The sequence below is a fragment of the Halichoerus grypus genome, chromosome 6 (genome assembly GCF_964656455.1).
Source record: "Halichoerus grypus chromosome 6, mHalGry1.hap1.1, whole genome shotgun sequence".
Taxonomy (NCBI): domain Eukaryota; kingdom Metazoa; phylum Chordata; class Mammalia; order Carnivora; family Phocidae; genus Halichoerus; species Halichoerus grypus.
The window spans coordinates 172,337,048-172,353,756 of NC_135717.1; the positions used below are offsets into that span (position 1 = coordinate 172,337,048).

Sequence of the window (16,709 nt, forward strand, 5' to 3'; positions counted from 1 at the left end):
AAAACACAATGCTAACATTCTTGACATTTTTTTCTCTAACATATATAATTATTTCCATGTATAACTACTTCAACAAAGATAACTATTTTCATATGACCATTTCATCTCTAAGAGTAGTGGGATTTTTTCAAATTTCCAATTTGGTAAGAGTCAAATCTTATTGTTAAAATAAAATAAAATATTATGAGGTATATATTTAAATAAAATGTTAATAAGCTGAATCAGGTCAGCAAGAGAAAGAATATATTGGCTTATGGACCTAAGTCTGAATATTTATAGATGAACGGAGACAAAATTTCCCATTCTCCTATTCTCAAATGATTTAATTTAGAATGAACTAAAACAGAGAGAAAACATTAGTCTGCTCCTCTTTAGGAGCATATATGACCTAGTAATTTGCTAATGAAATCAGATATACGACTTCTACATGGCTGATGCTGTGGCTTCACATTAGCAGAGACAGCTCTCGAGCTGTGTCACCACTGAGCTCCTGGAAGAGATTTCCTAACCACTCACTCACTGAGGAAGCTTCTGCAGCAGACACATATGGACCAGTATCAAATATTAGGAATACTGGCAAAAAAAAAAAAAAAAAAAAAAGGGAAGTAGAGATGATGCTTGGTCTGTTGAGAAGGATTCCATAAATATATCATCTCAACTGCTATAATTAGAAGTCACTTCCAATTCTCCCTCTTTTTAGATAATAGTGGGGGGAGAGGCAGAGGGAGAAGCAGGCTCTGTTCTCTGCTGAGCAGGGAGCCCGATACAGGGCTTGATCCCAGGATCCTGGGATCATGACCTGAGCTGAAGGCAGACGCTTAACCAACTAAGCCACCCAGGCGCCCCTGTGTTTTTATTTTAATTCCAGTTAGTTAACACAGTGTCCTATTAGTTTCAGGTGTGCAATATAGTGATTCAATACTTCCAATTCTCTTTAATAACATTTTTAAGGTTTACATCTTAAACACAGGCATATGAAAAGCCAAAAAAGCACCAACAAAAGAAATCATACTTACATTAAAAGATTGCTGAAATCTTAAAACCCAATATTTTGATTCTGAAAATAAGTTGCTGATTTTTTTTTTTAAATCACCAAAACAGTAGACTGAGCTGGCATCCTTTGAAAGCTCAGCACAATAAGTTCAATAAGAACAAGCAAGTAATAAAGTCACGGAACTCATTAATTCAGAAAGGGATCATGAACAGAGAGTCAAAGGGAAAAAAAGAAACTGAAGCTTTCATGGCATATTCCCTTGAGAGCTGGCAGCAAAACTGATTTATTAAACACACAAAAACTATTTGCTGAGCACTAACTACATGCCAAGCACTCTTCTGGGCACTGGGGATATGATGGGGAACAGAAAGTCCCTGCCCTCACACAAATGATGTTCTAACAAGTAGGTCCCCCACATGGCAATTCCTGGGCTCCACTCTGCTCTGTTTCTACAATCCAAACCCAAACTCCTTCCCCTTCAAAGGGGTCATAAACTTATTCTGCAAGAGTTACCTCCCAGTTCACTCAAATTAAACCCAGAATTGCACTGTGTACAGGTTAAGGGCACAGAGTCTGGAGTCAGGATGCCCGATAACAAATCCTGGCTCTGCTGCTTTTTAGAGGAGATCTCAGGGAAGTCACTCAACCTCTCTGTTACAGTTTCTTCATCTTAAAAAATGGGGAAAATAGAGGCACCTGGGTGGCTCAGATGGTTAAGCATCTGCCTTCAGCTCAGGTTGTAATCTCTAGGTCCTGGGATCCAGCCCCACCGTGGGCTCCCAGCTCAGCAGGGAGTCTGCTTTTCCCTCTGCCTCTCCCCCCTGTTGATGCTCTCTCCTCTCCCTCCCAAATGAATAAATAACATCTTAATAAATAAATAAATAAGTAAAATTTAAAAATGGAGATAATAGTACTACCTCACAGGATTTTTTAAGAATTAAGCAAGTCACTATTCTTCAAGTGTTTGGAACACTGTCTGGAACTTAGAATTTATTATTTATATAAAATAATTATATTACTTACTATGTAGTATTATTTCAGTTTTTGATAAATAAAATATCCTCGCCTGTTTCAGAATCAAAGTGGTTGATGCCAAAATTTCCTATAAATCCATTTATTTCAACCAGTTGCTAAATACAGATCTTTCTTCTCATGCAGACTGGAGCCTTGACCCCCAAGGAAGAGGCACAGATGATCAGTTCATCATCCCTCACATTCCCCCCCAACTAGTCTCTCAATATCACACCTCTCTTCACAAAATTTTGTTCCATTTATGAGAATCCAGTGCCCTGGCCCAGATCCAAGGCCCATCACCAAGGGCCTCACTCTTAGTCCACAGCCGCTTCTGACATCCCTTCCCTGCAATTTCCAGGCCCCCAAATAGCCTGAGCTTTTCCCTTTAATATGCCACATAGTTGCAAGCCTTGGTTCTTGAAGGAACTTCCCTTGGAATGCTCCTCCCCCACTCTTCCACTTAGCTCTCTCCCCTAGCCATCCTTCCAGGTGGTGCTCCCATGTCTGTCCCTTCCTCTACAATTTTCTCCGATATTCTTCCCATACTTAAGCAGAAGTAAAGCCCCCCCCCCAACTAGTTCTCTCCTAGAACTCTGGCTACACCACCATTTTAGCCTTACAGATCCCACATAGATTTTATAAATGTGAATCTTCCGTGTCTGATTCTTCTACAACACTGCACTCCAGGGAAAGGGAAGAGGTATTACGTATTTTGCATTTCTGGTTCCTAGCATGGCATAAAGTTAGCAATCTCAGTTCAAGTGAAATAGAAATTTTCTTTTTCTTCCATTTTCTCTGATGTTTCATTCCTATAGGCCTCCTTTAGCCTTGTGTCCCTTATCTTTAGAGACAGTTAATTTTCATCTCTTTGCTAGCCAATGTAAAAATATTTTAATTTTTTTAAAAAAGAAACATTTAATAAATGCCGCAGGCTGCAAGATCCTTCACTCCAACTCAAATTTCTCCTGTTCGGTATGTTAGAACTTAAATCCTCTTCCACACAGACTTCTTCGACTAAAAGATGAAAATTCTATCCCTATTATGTTTAAATTTATATATCCACTAGGAAAAAACAAAACAAGCGGCACTGAATTCATTGCAACGTGCACATCTGTGCTTATGTCTGTTCACTAGTGGGCAGGTACCTGTATGCGTTAGGTTCATCTAGGCTGCCTGGGTGCGCTGAGTTTATAGGAGTCATTGGCCGGAATCCTGAGGGCATGTTCTTTACACCTCTGCCATCAAGTAGGGGTTACTGAACACAAGTGAGTCTGTTCCACTGTTCTAAAACTCTACAGGAGAAATTGCTGGCGTTCCTCAGAGAGCAGGAAGTTACTCGGTTTGTTCACCTAAGCCACTAACACCCCATCCGACGTCGTCTGCTATTGTTTTCCTCAGAGCTGAGAAACAGTTGACCATCACTCTTTAACACATCCTAAGACCCTTGTTAACTTATTGTTTAGAATACTTCATCAGGTTAAATTAACTCAGTTCTTTGGCTGATATTTTCTCGAATTTTTTCCCCATTCTTAAACCATTTTAGTTATTCTTAGGAACACTTTGCAAGTTTTTTTTACAACGAATCCAAATTTAACATTACTCTTTTTTAAAAGACTTATTTATTTGAGAGAGAGAGCGAGCGAGCGAGCCCGTGTGTGTGCTTGCGTGCGGGGGGGGGGGGGCGGCAGCAGAGGGAAAGAATCTCGAGCCGACTCCCCACTGAGCGCGGAGCCCTGACACAGCTTGATTTCACAACCCTGAGATCATGGCCTGAGCCGAAATCAAGAGTGAACGCTTAACTGACTGAGCCATCCAAGCGCCCCCAAATTTAACATTACTTTTAATACCTACTATGTGAAAGAGATAGAGAAGATTAACAAGACATGGTGGCCACCTAAAAATACACAATTTTGTGGTGAAATAGACAAATTCTATATCAACTGGAACATATGACATACATAACTAACATATGGGTAAAGACAGAGGAGGAAGATGGGCTTCTAGAGCAGAGCCTCAGAGGCAAAGCCGGCATTTACTCTCAGTGCACTGACAGGCAAAATGCCAGATACTGGGGCTATAAAATAAAACAAAACACAGCCTTGACTGCAAGGATCTTACCACCTAGTACAGTGGTGTTCAAAAACATTTTGCAGTTTTTTCAGCAGAAATTTTACACAGATACCCAAATGCTGAGAGAGAGATGAGAGAGTTGCTGAGACTGAGTTGGGAAGAGGTGATTCTCACTCCTCCACCCCAGCCAGGCCACCTGGGCCCCAGCCATCTCTGCAGACCTGCGGCAGCCCGGCTCTGAGGAACTCAGAGTGCTCCCACCTTACCCCGCTGCCTCAACACAACACTTCGAACACGGCCGCCTACCTAACCATGAATGTACATAAGTACTGATTAAATAAAACACGAGAGCTCTGGAATCATCTACAAGTTGCTGGTCTAATGCATGGAAATGGCAGAGGCATATGGGGAAGGAGTGGGATGGCCAGACACAAGGCAGGAAAAAGCTGAGTCCCAATCACGGGGATCTAAAACCAGACAAAGAACTGTAAAGGTCTGATCTGTTTCTTGAAAATCCCAGAGGTGGAAAGCTCATCTTAACTATTTTCTATTCCCCGCCCCCCACCATAATTCCTTTTCCTTAGCCAGCTCTATCTGCCTGCCACAGCAGTTTCTTCAAATCTTTCCTGCCTTCTTCAAGCCTCCAATACCCTACCTCACTCTTGTCCCTCAGCAGGATCTTCACAAAACACACAGACAAGTGCTCCTTACCTTCCAGTCCTCATGCCTATCTGTTTCCCACCCACACACCTCTGCTTTCCTCCCAGAGGAGTATTCTTACCATCCGAACCAACGCCCCTGATCACAGGGGGCCCTGAGACATCCCGGAAGGCCTCCCTGTCCAGCACGCCCTCCTGCATCTTCAACACCGTCCTGTACTGCTCCTTTACACATGCTAGAGGTTCTCACATATTTTTTAAATGTCTTCACGTGGTGCCTGGGTGGCTCAGTTGGTTAAGCGTCTGCCTTCAGCTCAGGTCATGATCTCAGGGTCCTGGGATCGAGCCCCACATCAGGCTCCCTGCTCAGCGGTGAGTCTGCTTCTCCCTCTCCCTCTGTGATCTCTCTCTCGCTCTCACTCTCTCTCAAATAAATAAAAATCTTTAAAAAAAAAAAAGGTCTTCTCTTGACCCCAGATTTTCCCTGCAATTTTTTTTTTTTAACTCTCCTTCAATAACCAAACTTTGGGAAGACTTGACCCCAAACTTACTGTCTCCACTTCTTCACCTCACTTTCTCAAGAACACACAATAGGCTGGCTTTAACTATCCCCTCCCCTCCCAACTGACACTTCTCAGTAACCTTGGCTACCGCCTCTGACTTGAAACACTTTCTGTCCTCGTGCCACGCACTCTGGATTTTCCTCCAAACCTGTCTGGTTGCACCCTCTCTGCTCTTGAAACACTGCCCTGCTCCCTTAAATGTTCACATTCCTCAGATTTTTGTCCTCCCCTCTGAGCACCTGTCATTATTAACAACAATAATGGGGGGAGGGTCTAAAACTACGAAACCTCCTAAGTAAGGGCCGAATTCTGTAAAGTCCTCATTACTGGTGGGACATGCTCAGCACTCAGGCAGGGAAAAATCAACTGTTTCTCTCCGTCTACATACTCACATCCTTGTCCACTCCTGAGAAAAATCTCCTCTATTTCTAGGCTGGACCACATGTGCTAACCTCTGACTCTTAAGTCTATAGCCCAGTTCCTTCTCCTAAATGTCACATCTGTGCCTCAAACGCTTGATGCCTTCCTCAAACTTAAGTCCAAAACGAAATTCATCACTTTATACCCCAGCCCAATTTGTCTTTTCTCCACCATTTTCTATTTCAATGAATGGCACCACCATGACCAAGTTCCCAAGCCCGAAGTCTTTACTCTCCTTGGCCCCTTCTCCCTCACAGGTGGACCTCCTAAACAGTCTCATCACGTCACCATCATCCCCGACGCCTTCGCTTAGTCAATACTTTTGTCCCACATGGGCGAAATACTACTGCAGACACTAAGCATACAGCAATGAACAAGTCAAGCTTAATCTGAGAGGGAGGAGACAGGCAAACAAACAAAAGGCCAAGATAATTTCAGATCTGATCAAAGTTATGAATAAAATAAAGTTGGGTGATGTGATGGGGCATTACTTTATTAGACAGAGGGTCAGAGAGAACCTCCCACAAAAGGAAACTTTTAAACTGAACCTGAACCACAGAGAAGTCTCTCACAGATCTGGGAGGTGGCATGCTCCTGGCAGAGGGAGGAGCCAAGTATAACGGTCCTAAGGCAGAATGAACTTCAGGTGTTCAAAGAACAGGGGGAAAGTCAACAAGGCTGGAACGTGCATGGAGTAAGGAGTCGGCCAGGGCAGATGGGCTCAGAAGAAGACGGGTCAGACAGGCCCTAGCTGGCCACCATGAAAGCAATGGAAAGCTACTGGAGGACTGTGGGAAGACAACTGACACAACCCAGTTTGAATTTTTAAAGGTCACTTTAGCTGATAAGTGGAAAAAATGGTTTGGGAGGAGGCCAAAAATAGGGGGTTGGAACACCAGTCAGGAGGCTAAAATACAGTCCGGATAAGAGGGGATGGTGCTTGAGATGGGAGAGACAAATTCAGGATATGTTATGGATATAAAGTGAACAGAACTTGCTGGGAGATGAAAAGTTGAAATGAGGGAGAAGAGAAAGGGATCTAGGACAATTCCTAGGTTGTTTATAGGTATAAAGTACAGACAGTAAAATTACATATAGTATATGACTCAATCAGATTTGATGATTGCCTATCAAGACTTAGAGGATTTCCATCACTCTAGAAAGTTCTCTCATGTCCCCTCCCTGTCAATCCCCTTCCATCCAAGAAGCAAACACTGATGTGATTTCTAGTATCACAGACCCCTTCTGCCTACTCAAGATCTTGTAAGTGGGATCACCCATTATGTACTTTCTTGTGTCTGGTGTTTCATCCAGCATTAATACCTATGAGATTCATCCTTACTACATGTATCAGAAGTTTGCTCCCTTTTATTGCTGAGTGGTCTTCCGCTGTATGAATGTATCTGTTTATCCATTTCCCGCTGATGGACATCTGGACTATCTACAGTTTCTGGCTACCATGAATAAAGCTGCTATGAACATTCTTGTATAAGACTTATTTGTGAACATATATTTTCATTCCTCTTGGACAGATACCTAGAAATAGAACTGCTGGGTCACAGGGTAGACATACATTCAGCTTTTTTTATTTTTTAAGTTTTTATTTATTTGAAAGAGAGAGAGAGAGAGAGAGAGGGAGAGGCAGGGTGGGAGAGGGAGAGAGAATCCAAGCGGACTCCATGCTGAGTGTGGAGCCTGACGCGGGGCTCGATCCCATCATGACCTAAGCGGAAACCAAGAGTCAACACTTAACCAACTGCACCACCCAGGCACCCCATATATTCAGCTTTTGAAGAAACTTCCAAACAGTTTTCCAAAGTGGTGGCATCATTTTATACTCCATTTACACCTTTGTAGATGGACTCTAAGGACACTTTTCATCCCTACCCCATCATCTCCTTTGCTGCCTGTCTCATGCTATTCATTCATTCAACAAATATCCTGAAGGATGAGGAAAAGACCAGGCTGGCCAGACTGTTCGAGGCTAGCGTACAAAGCAGTCCCTGAGGTGGGAAAGAGCTGGGTGCCTTCAGGAGACTTGAGAGAAAGTGGATGTGGCTGGAGGACAGCAAGCAAAGGCGGCAGGAGGGGCGGTCAGAGGCAAGCAGGGGCCAGGGTCCTGAGGGCCGTGTGAGAAATGGGAAGGAGCTGGGATTGTCTTCCAAGCACTATGAGAAACCATAAAAAAGATTGTTAAGCAGAGGAGAGACAGGCAACTCTTGGCCACTCCGGGCAAAGTAGAAGAGAGACAGAAGAAGAAATGGAGAGGCCACGCTGAGAGGCAATCACAGTGTTCCAGGTAAGAGATGATGATGGCTCTGAGGGCAGTGGCTGTAGAATGGACAGACCCCAGTCACAGCACAGAAACAGCACTGACGGTGACTTGGTGATGGATGACATGTAGAGGATGGGGAGAGAAAGGGAGGACTCTCATCTGGGAAGCTTGGAGGCTAGGAAAGCCACTTACGGACAAGGGGACAGATGAAGGAGAAAGAACTTCCAAGGAGTGTCTATTCAGTTTTGGACTTAGGAAGCTCAAGCTACTGGTGACGTATCCCTGCAGTGTTGTCACGCAGAAGCTGCAGCAGCTAGGAGAGATCTGGCTGAAGTTACCAACGTGGGGCTGATCAGCTCACAGATAATCATGAAAGCCTGGGGATATCCGAGAGCACCCGGGGAGAGAGTACACTACGATACGGGGGTCCAGAGAACACCAACGGTCAAGCAGAAGGGGAGGAGTGAGCTGCAGAGGCGGGAAGGGACAGCTGAGAGACAAGCGGGTGGATGAGGAAGTAAACGATCCACCCCTGAGAAGCTGCCTGTGACCTTTTTTTAAAGATTTTTAAATTTATTATTAGAGAGAGACAGTGAGCGAGCATGAGTCGGGGGGAGGGGCAGAGGGAGAGAGAGAATCTCAAGCAGACTCCCTGCCAAGCGCGGAACCCAACGTGGGGCTTGATCTCACAACCCTGAGATCATGACCTGAGCTGAAATCAAGAGTCAGACGCTCAACTGATGGGGCCACCCAGGTGCCCCATGTGACCTTTCAAGTTAGGGTTCCACATCTGGGTAGAGTACCTCGTACTCCCTCATCAGAGCCCTTCTGATACCCCTGTTTTTGTGCCCTTCTCTACTGGGCAGGTATTTGAGATACCTGAGTGTACTCTAAAATCCATACACTTGGCAGGAACCAACACTGCTCTAGTCCAGTGTCTTAGTACACAGCACAGTGCTGAATGTTCATGTCATGGACAACTACGACTTACTGAGTGTCCCCTAGAGGTAATTATTTTTATTTTTATTTTTTAAAGATTTTATTTATTTATTTGACAGAGAGATAGAGAAAGAGCACAAGTAGGCAGAGAGGCAGGCAGAGGGAGAGGGAGAAGCAGACTCTCCACTGAGCAGGGAGCCCGAAGCGGGGCTCAATCCCAGGACCCTGGGATCATGACCTGAGCCAAAGGCAGCCGCTTAACCGACTGAGCCACACAGGCGCCCCCCCCCAGAGGTAATTAATGCACTCCACTGTATGCTTTTCCTATGTTAGTTCCTTTTCCCAATGGCCCCAAGGAAAGTGTACTTCCATCTTACAGAGGAGGAAACTGTGGCTCAGGCAAAATGTCACTGCCAAAGTGACGGAGCCAGATTGTAGCCATACATCCTCCTTCGCATGCTCTGCTGCCTCCACAGAGTGCCCGTCACGTGGACTCTTTACAGCAGGAGCGCCCTCGCACATTCCTGCCAAAGGGATACAAAAGCTGTCCCCAGGTAAACTGGCCCACCAGGGCTCTACGTCAGGGAAATGTCCAGGGAAGTAGCTCTGCTCGTCAAGACTCCCTGCTCTTGTCAGGCACAGTGAACCATCTCCAGACTCCCAAAGTAATGCTTCATACTTAGGGTGCTTCTGAATGTAGAAATCTTCCACGAAACCGAGGTCTGGAGGTGAAAAAACAGGCCTCTTAGGGCCTTAACTCTTGAATTTTAGAATTCAGCCACATTTCAGAAATTTCCCCCTATACCTAAAGGGCCTTATTCTAACTTCACAACTAATGCTGAATGTGGCATCCATTCCAGACCAAGACATAATCAGGATGAGATTATGTCTCGGTGGGGCCTGAGAAACCAACACTACATATCTGTGTGAAAAGTAACAATGGTATAATATTCTTTTCCATACTCTGATTTTCAGGTTAATGTGCTGCCTCTGCCCTGACTTCTTTTTTTTTTGAGAGAGCGAGGAGACAGCGTGTGAGGTGGGGGGTGGGGGGTGGGGGGGAATCTCAAGCAGGCCCCACGCCCAGTGCAGAGCTGGACACAGGGCTCGATCTCACAACCCTGAGATTACGACCTGAGCTGAAATCAAGAGTCAGATGCTTAACTGACTGAGCCTCCCAGGTGCCTATGCCCTGACTTCTTCAGACTGGAAATACATGGGCTTCTTCCTAAGTGGGTACATTAGTACTCAGAGACTTCCTTTCTTTTTCCACTCAGGAGCAACTGTTAACTATCAGTCTTCAGGTGAGAGAGCATGGGATATGGTGGAAAGAAAACCAGCCTAGCTGGCAAAGAGCAGGGTCCTAGCCTTGACTGTCAGCATAAAGCTGTATGAATCTGGAAAGTCACCACCTTCCTCAGCATCTCTCCTGAGTTGTAAAGCCAAAGGGCTAGCTAGACTAGCTGATTTCTTAGGTTTCTTTCAGCTCTCTACAGAACTCTATAATCAGAGAGCATAGACAGGGTGGGTAAAGGTATGTAGGATGCAGTAGGATGGCTGGGAAAGGCTGGGAGGATGAATCCTCCAGGCTACGATTAAATTAACAGTCTGTCTGAACTGCACTGCCCTGCATACAGATGTTACTAATATTTGTTGGTTTCATTTGAAGCTTTAACAAAGTATGATTACAATACCCCAATCCAACTTCCCAACAAAGAAACATAAACACAACTGAATGTTTCTAATAATGCTTAGCACTCACCAATATTATAACATATCTCTACTTTTTTTTTTTTATCAGAACTACCCTTTACAAGGGGTAATCGTTTCTTATTCTTTTTTTTTTTTAAGATTTTATTTATCTATTTGTCAGAAAGATAGAGTGCACGCACACAAGCAGGGGGAGTGGTAGGCAGAGGGAGAAGCAGGCTCCCCGCTGAGCAAGGAGCCCAATGCGGGACTCGATCCCAGGACCATGACCTGAGCCGAAGACAGATGCTTAACTGACTTGAGCCACCCAGGCAACCCTCTTTCTTACCCTTTACAGGGTATCATTAATGATCCATCTTAAGCTCTTTTGAGCCAGGTCCCCAATCACAAAGCATGAAGATATAAACAGGAAAGGTTTCAACCAACCCACTTACATTCTTTGGATTAACTTCTCAAGATGCTCAAGGCTAAAGCAAATTACTTACTTTGTTTTAATGCCATTTTCATCCATCCCACAGACCAAGTATGAATGCCCTGCTGGCAGAAAAGGCTTCAGAAGAGGGAACATCTACTCTCACATAGCATCCTGAGTCACTATCATATTGTCTTTTTATTCTCTTCATAGTTATCCCTGCCTGATATTCTTATTTACTTACTGTTGACAGCCCATCTCCAGAGCAGGTTCCTTTTCTATCTTGCCCACCACTGCATCTCCCATGCTTAGAAAATCACCTATAAATATCTGTTAATGAAAACTAGAACACACACAGAGGGCCTCTGTCCACATTCAGGGATGTGATATTCAAACATGGAAACCATCTTCCAATTGGGGGCCATGGCATTCAAGTATTCCAATGAACTTCCACCCTTTCTTACAGCACAGCTTACGTGTGCATACGACAATACGGATATTTCCCCCTATAGTTAATGTTTTCTCTTTCTTAACTTCCCCACAATGAAGCATCAGATAACAAGCCACAGATATACCAATAAGTCACTTTTTAGTTCATCTTCCTGCTGGGTTGTGCACTTACCTACAAAGGAAACACAGCTCTAGCGCAAAAAGTACTGATTGTGTTTGTCACCACAAGAACCTTTTCACCCACACTGCACACATCACAGGTATTAAGAGGACTTTAAGCAGCCTAACTAATAATAAAAAAGCTATCCAGTCTAAGTGCAATGTGCCCAGATTATGCTCTATGAAAGCCATGACTTCATTATATTTCAAATGTGTAACTTTTGATGTATAGTTATATTCCATCATAAACAGGGTTTTACTGTTTTGCTTTGTTACTTTTCCTCCACAAAAAGAAAATGAAGGCAGCAGAGTCAGAAACCCCAGACAATCTAATGAGCACTAAGGTGCTCGAACACAAGCTTAAGGCACACAGGGGACTGTCTTTTGGAAATGTATCTTTTCAGTCCCATCTGGTCAAACGCAGCACAGTCACCACCTAATAGGATTCCTGTGCAGTGCAAACCTGTGTGGTAGCACAGACGGGAAGAGACACAGCCCCTCATATGATATCATTCTCTGAGCTGATACAAGAAGTTTTCGGCTCAAAGATAGAATAGCAGACTTGGGAATGAAGGAGAAACTTTTTAGATTACATCTCAGGTGCACTAAAAAAACTGGCTAGTTATAGGGAAAGTGAAAGTTTACAGAAGTCCCAGGGGTTACTAAACCAGAGTCTGGTTTAGTGGCATAGCTGCAAAAACCATGCTTTCCAGTAGTTTGCCCAAGTCCAGATTTTCATTTCATTATAACTTAAGAAAAAAAAGAATAGGGCACAGCAGGAAGTATGGATTCCAAGGCCAATCTACCACCAGCTGATTTGTGCCTTGAACAGGCAGTGAGCTATAACAGATTAGTAATTACTGGCTTTGGAGCCACAGTAAGGATGGTCTCTGTGACCTCTCAGGAAAAGGAGAGATCACCTACCTCTCAGGTATGCTGGGTAGATTTTGTAAGACAAGTTAAAATACCTGGGACAGAACCTAGCATAATGGATTTAAAAAATAACAGCAAAAACCTGATACAAATATTAACATCCTTTCCTATGTGATTTAAACTACATTCCATTCCATTTTATGAAGTTAAAGAAAAAAGGATACCACTAAAAGGTTATGGAACCTAAAGCCCATGTCTCCTAACATCTTACTACCTTAGCAATCTTCTCTCACACACACACACACAAATCACCTCTGCAGAGTAAGAGTTTTATAATAATCTTTTCCTTGTTACATTATAACACAAATATAAACGTATGTGAGTGTGAAAACTCCTTATGACTTAAGTAACCAGCATTTTAGAAATCCCACACCAAACACTAGGTCATAATTCAAATACCCACACAGAATAAATTACTTATTTTGAGAAACTCCAAATAATTACTCTGTGTAGCCATATAAAAGTGTCTGTCTTACCTATGTGACAGACCCGATGTTAACCTACAAGAAAAATGATACCAATCCATCTCCAAAGTCAACACTATAAGCACACCTCCCCTTGCTGAGACCCTTTTTGAAACTGTACAGACTGAATAAAAGAGTGACGGAAGACACATTACACCACATTAGGCACATGTCCTCCAAGCGTCAACAGTAACAGGAATTTAAGACAAACAAGACCAAGGCTGAGGCCGGTCAAGAAGGGCCAACCAGTCAAAAGCATGGCCTAAGGCTCTCACACACCATAAAATCAGTGAAACTAATTGGGGTTCTGCAGCATTTGAGAGGAGGCATCGGCTACCATTAAGGAATAAACTGGGGATGCAAACAATTAGTGCACCCTGAGGTGACAGTTAATTCCACCAGCATACCATTTCACAGGAGATATTGTGGAATTCCACTTGATCCCTACTCTGAGAATACTGAAGTGGGAAATTTCAAAAATTAGCCAAATGCCAAATATCCCTTCCAAGAATTTTAAATAAGGTCCCTCCACAATTCCCTGCATAAAAGGGTCTTGGAACTCCTGGAGCCAACCAACATACACAGACCCAAATACACAACATTATCCACGCTTCCAAATTGTCAAATGTTTTCTGAAATCTTTCTCCTGATAACTTTTTTGTACAAAGACAAAAAATGTAATACATACTCAGCATAGACTATAATAAAATACACTTTCTGAGACACACCGAACAGTATCTGGGATTTGAGGAAAAACTATGCTAACCAAGTTTGATGCTCTGCTTTAGAAGGAAGAGGCTGGAAACTAAAAAGTGGGATAGGATCTTAAATGCCAGGTAAGAAAAATCCTGCATTTCTCAAGAAGGCTGCCTCTGGCTAAAACAAAAGCACACGGTGGTAGACCAAAAACAAACAAACATCAAAAAACCAAAACAAACGAGAAAACCTACCCAAAACCCCTGTAGTGTTTGACCTAGAAGGGAGCCCTCATTTAACCAGAGGAGGAAATTGGGAGGCTGGAGAGGGTAGGTTAACTTGGCCAGGGTTACAGTTTATTTGGGGGCAAAGCTGGAAGTAGATTCCTGGTCTCCCAGGTCGGACTTCAGAGCAGTTTCTCACTCCACCATGTAAGATGTTCCGCTGCCACCCCATGTAAGATGTTTCATAAAAGTCTTCACTGAGGCTGTGAACATAAGGGTCCAATTATCATTCAAAGATCTGCCCGTTAGATAATAGCTTGAAAATTCCATCCATTTTACAGCAGTTACCAGAGTCATCTAATCTTGGAGGGGGAAGAAAAGCAAAGAGGAAAAGGGGGAAAAAGTCCTAATTTCGATCTGTCCCCTAAGGGCAAACTAAAGGGATGCCTACAGACAGGCAGACAGCTCTAGCATCCACAACCACAAAAAAGAGACAATAATCCCCACCCACAGGCCCAGGAAGGCGACCGCTCCGCGCCCCCCCCCCAAAAAAAACACACTAAATTCCACTCCCATCCCGGCGCACAGGAGACATTCCACCTCCAGCCGCTGCCAGAGCGAGCTGGGCCGAATGGGCCACTCTCCTTCAACCACCACTCCCCCCGCTCCAAAAGAGACGAGGAGCTTCAACCTCAGGCCCCTAAACCGGCGCTCGCTCGCACCCGGGACCACAGGATCCAACACCCGCCCCGCTCACAGCGGCGAGGGAGGTGGAGAAACCCCCACGCAGGAAGTATGTCCCGCGCTCTGCTCCCCGCCCCCCCGCGCCAGGACCTTGCGCCCCGTCAGCCGGTACCTGTCCTCCGCCCCCAACAGGCGAGAAGCTGCCGCGTCCACATGGCTTCAGGTGTTCACATGGCAATAAACGGGCCCCCGTCCCTCCCGCGGCAGGGCGCGCTCCGACTCCCGGGCTCCCAGCACCGCTCCCGCCCCAAGCCCAGCCTTCGCCCGCCGGCCTCGCCCCCAGCCGCCACGAAGAGGCGAGCGCCGCGGGACGCCGGGGGCTGCCAGGGGTCCCGGGGTGGGCGGCGCTGACCCTGCGGACCCCTGGGCGCCGCCCGCTCACACCCGCCGCCTTTGCACCCGAGGCCGCGACAAGCAGGTACCTTTCCCCGACACCCTGAGGCTAGGACTGGTGCCCAAGCCCTGCCGGACTCCCAAGCCAGACCCCTCAGACCCCTCAGCGCCCTGATGCCAGGCCGGGCCCCTTCCCCTGCGCACCCCCAGGCCAGGCCGCTCCTCTCTGCACTCCCGGGTCGGGCCAGGCAGGGACCTTTCCCTCAGCACCCCGTGCCCTGGCCTCGGAGTCCAGGGGGCTCAGCACTCCAGGTCGGCCGGGCTAGGACCTCTACCCCAGCCCCCAAGGCCGGACACCCCGGCCTGGCCCCAGCCCCTCAGCCCTGGCCCCTGCCCCTCCCCCTCAGGCCCGGGCGGCGGTTACCTGCGGGAGCCCCCCGCCCGGTCCCTCGGCCTCGGCCGGGGGCGGGAGGGGAGGGAGCGGCGGCGGCGGCGGGCGGCGCTGCGCGAGGTGGGGGTGGGGGAGCCTCCGCCGCCTCCAGCTCGGGCGCCCGGGCCGGCGGCGGGGCGGGCCGGGGCCGTGGCCCCTCGAGCCTCGCTCCGGCCCGCGCGCTCGCTCCCCGGTCAGGCGCGCCTCAGGGCGGGCTCCCCCGGCGGAGGCCGCGGCCGCCTCGCAGGGGCCGAAAGCGGCTCGGCTCGGGGTTTTTTCTCTCCATTCTCCCAACACACAGGAAATAACAGAGCGTCAGGTGACGGCGCGCGGCCAATGGGGAGGCTCCGGGCCGCGGCGCGCGGGCGGGCGGGAGGGCGCGCGGCGGGGCGGTGCGCGCGGCGGGGGCGGGGCGGCAGGGGGCGGGGCCGGCGGGTGCGCGCGTGCCCACCCGCGTGCGGCGGCGCCGAGGCCTGCGCGCGCCGGGCCGGGGCCGCGGAGACCCCCGCCCAGCGGCCGGGGTCGCGCGGGGTTCCCCTAGGCAGCTGCCCGGCGCCGCGCGTGCGGCTGGCGGCTCGCACAGTGCCATCTTGGCCGGCGGCTCCCGGCCGTCCTGGGAGTGGCCGCGAGCCAACTTTCTGGGGAGTTGGTGGCCCGGAATCTCTCCCTGGGATTTCTGGAGTTCCCTGGAGCCTCCAACGCCAGAATCGCGCCTCTGGCACCCTGGGGAGCCCGCGGGCGAGGGCCTGGCCTCCTCCGGGTAACCTGCTTAGTGGGGCCGGGCAAGGGGGCAGCTCCTGACCGCCAAGCGCCCTCCGGCCCAGCGGGCCTGGTTCCCTTCCCTCCTCCGCCCCTTAGCGCCGCGTGTCCTTGGATGAATGACTTAGGCTCCCTAGATAACAGATAACTTCCTCAGTTTCCTCCGCAATAAAAGCGAGGAGCTGGGAGGCCCAACAACCTCGCATGTAAAATAGATACTCACCGAAAGCCAGTTGCCTTCGCCTGCGGCGGCATTAAAAACGCTGCAACGCCTGGCTGACTGGACCCAGGGTCCAGAATTAATTTGGAGATAAGGTGGAGGATTTGCGGTGCCAAAGCCTCGGGCCGTTCCCAGCCTTCTTTTGCAAACCTCATGTATGTTTTATGGAGCAAAGGAATGGCTTGGCTTTTTTTTTTTTTTAAGAAAATCTCAGTTGTAGAACAACCACTGAGATGTTTGT

The 16,709-nt window shown here is 47.3% G+C and overlaps 1 protein-coding gene across 1 annotated transcript in view; it reads right to left on the bottom strand.

Moving 5' to 3' along the window:
- Positions 1-15,780, bottom strand: part of LOC118539589 (transcription factor 20) — a 103,186-nt gene extending 87,406 nt beyond the window's left edge. Inside the window, exon 1 of the mRNA XM_078076691.1 lies at positions 15,484-15,780. The gene's annotated coding sequence lies outside the window, so the exon portion shown is untranslated. The remainder of the gene's footprint in view (positions 1-15,483) is intronic.
- Positions 15,781-16,709: the final 929 nt, after the last annotated feature.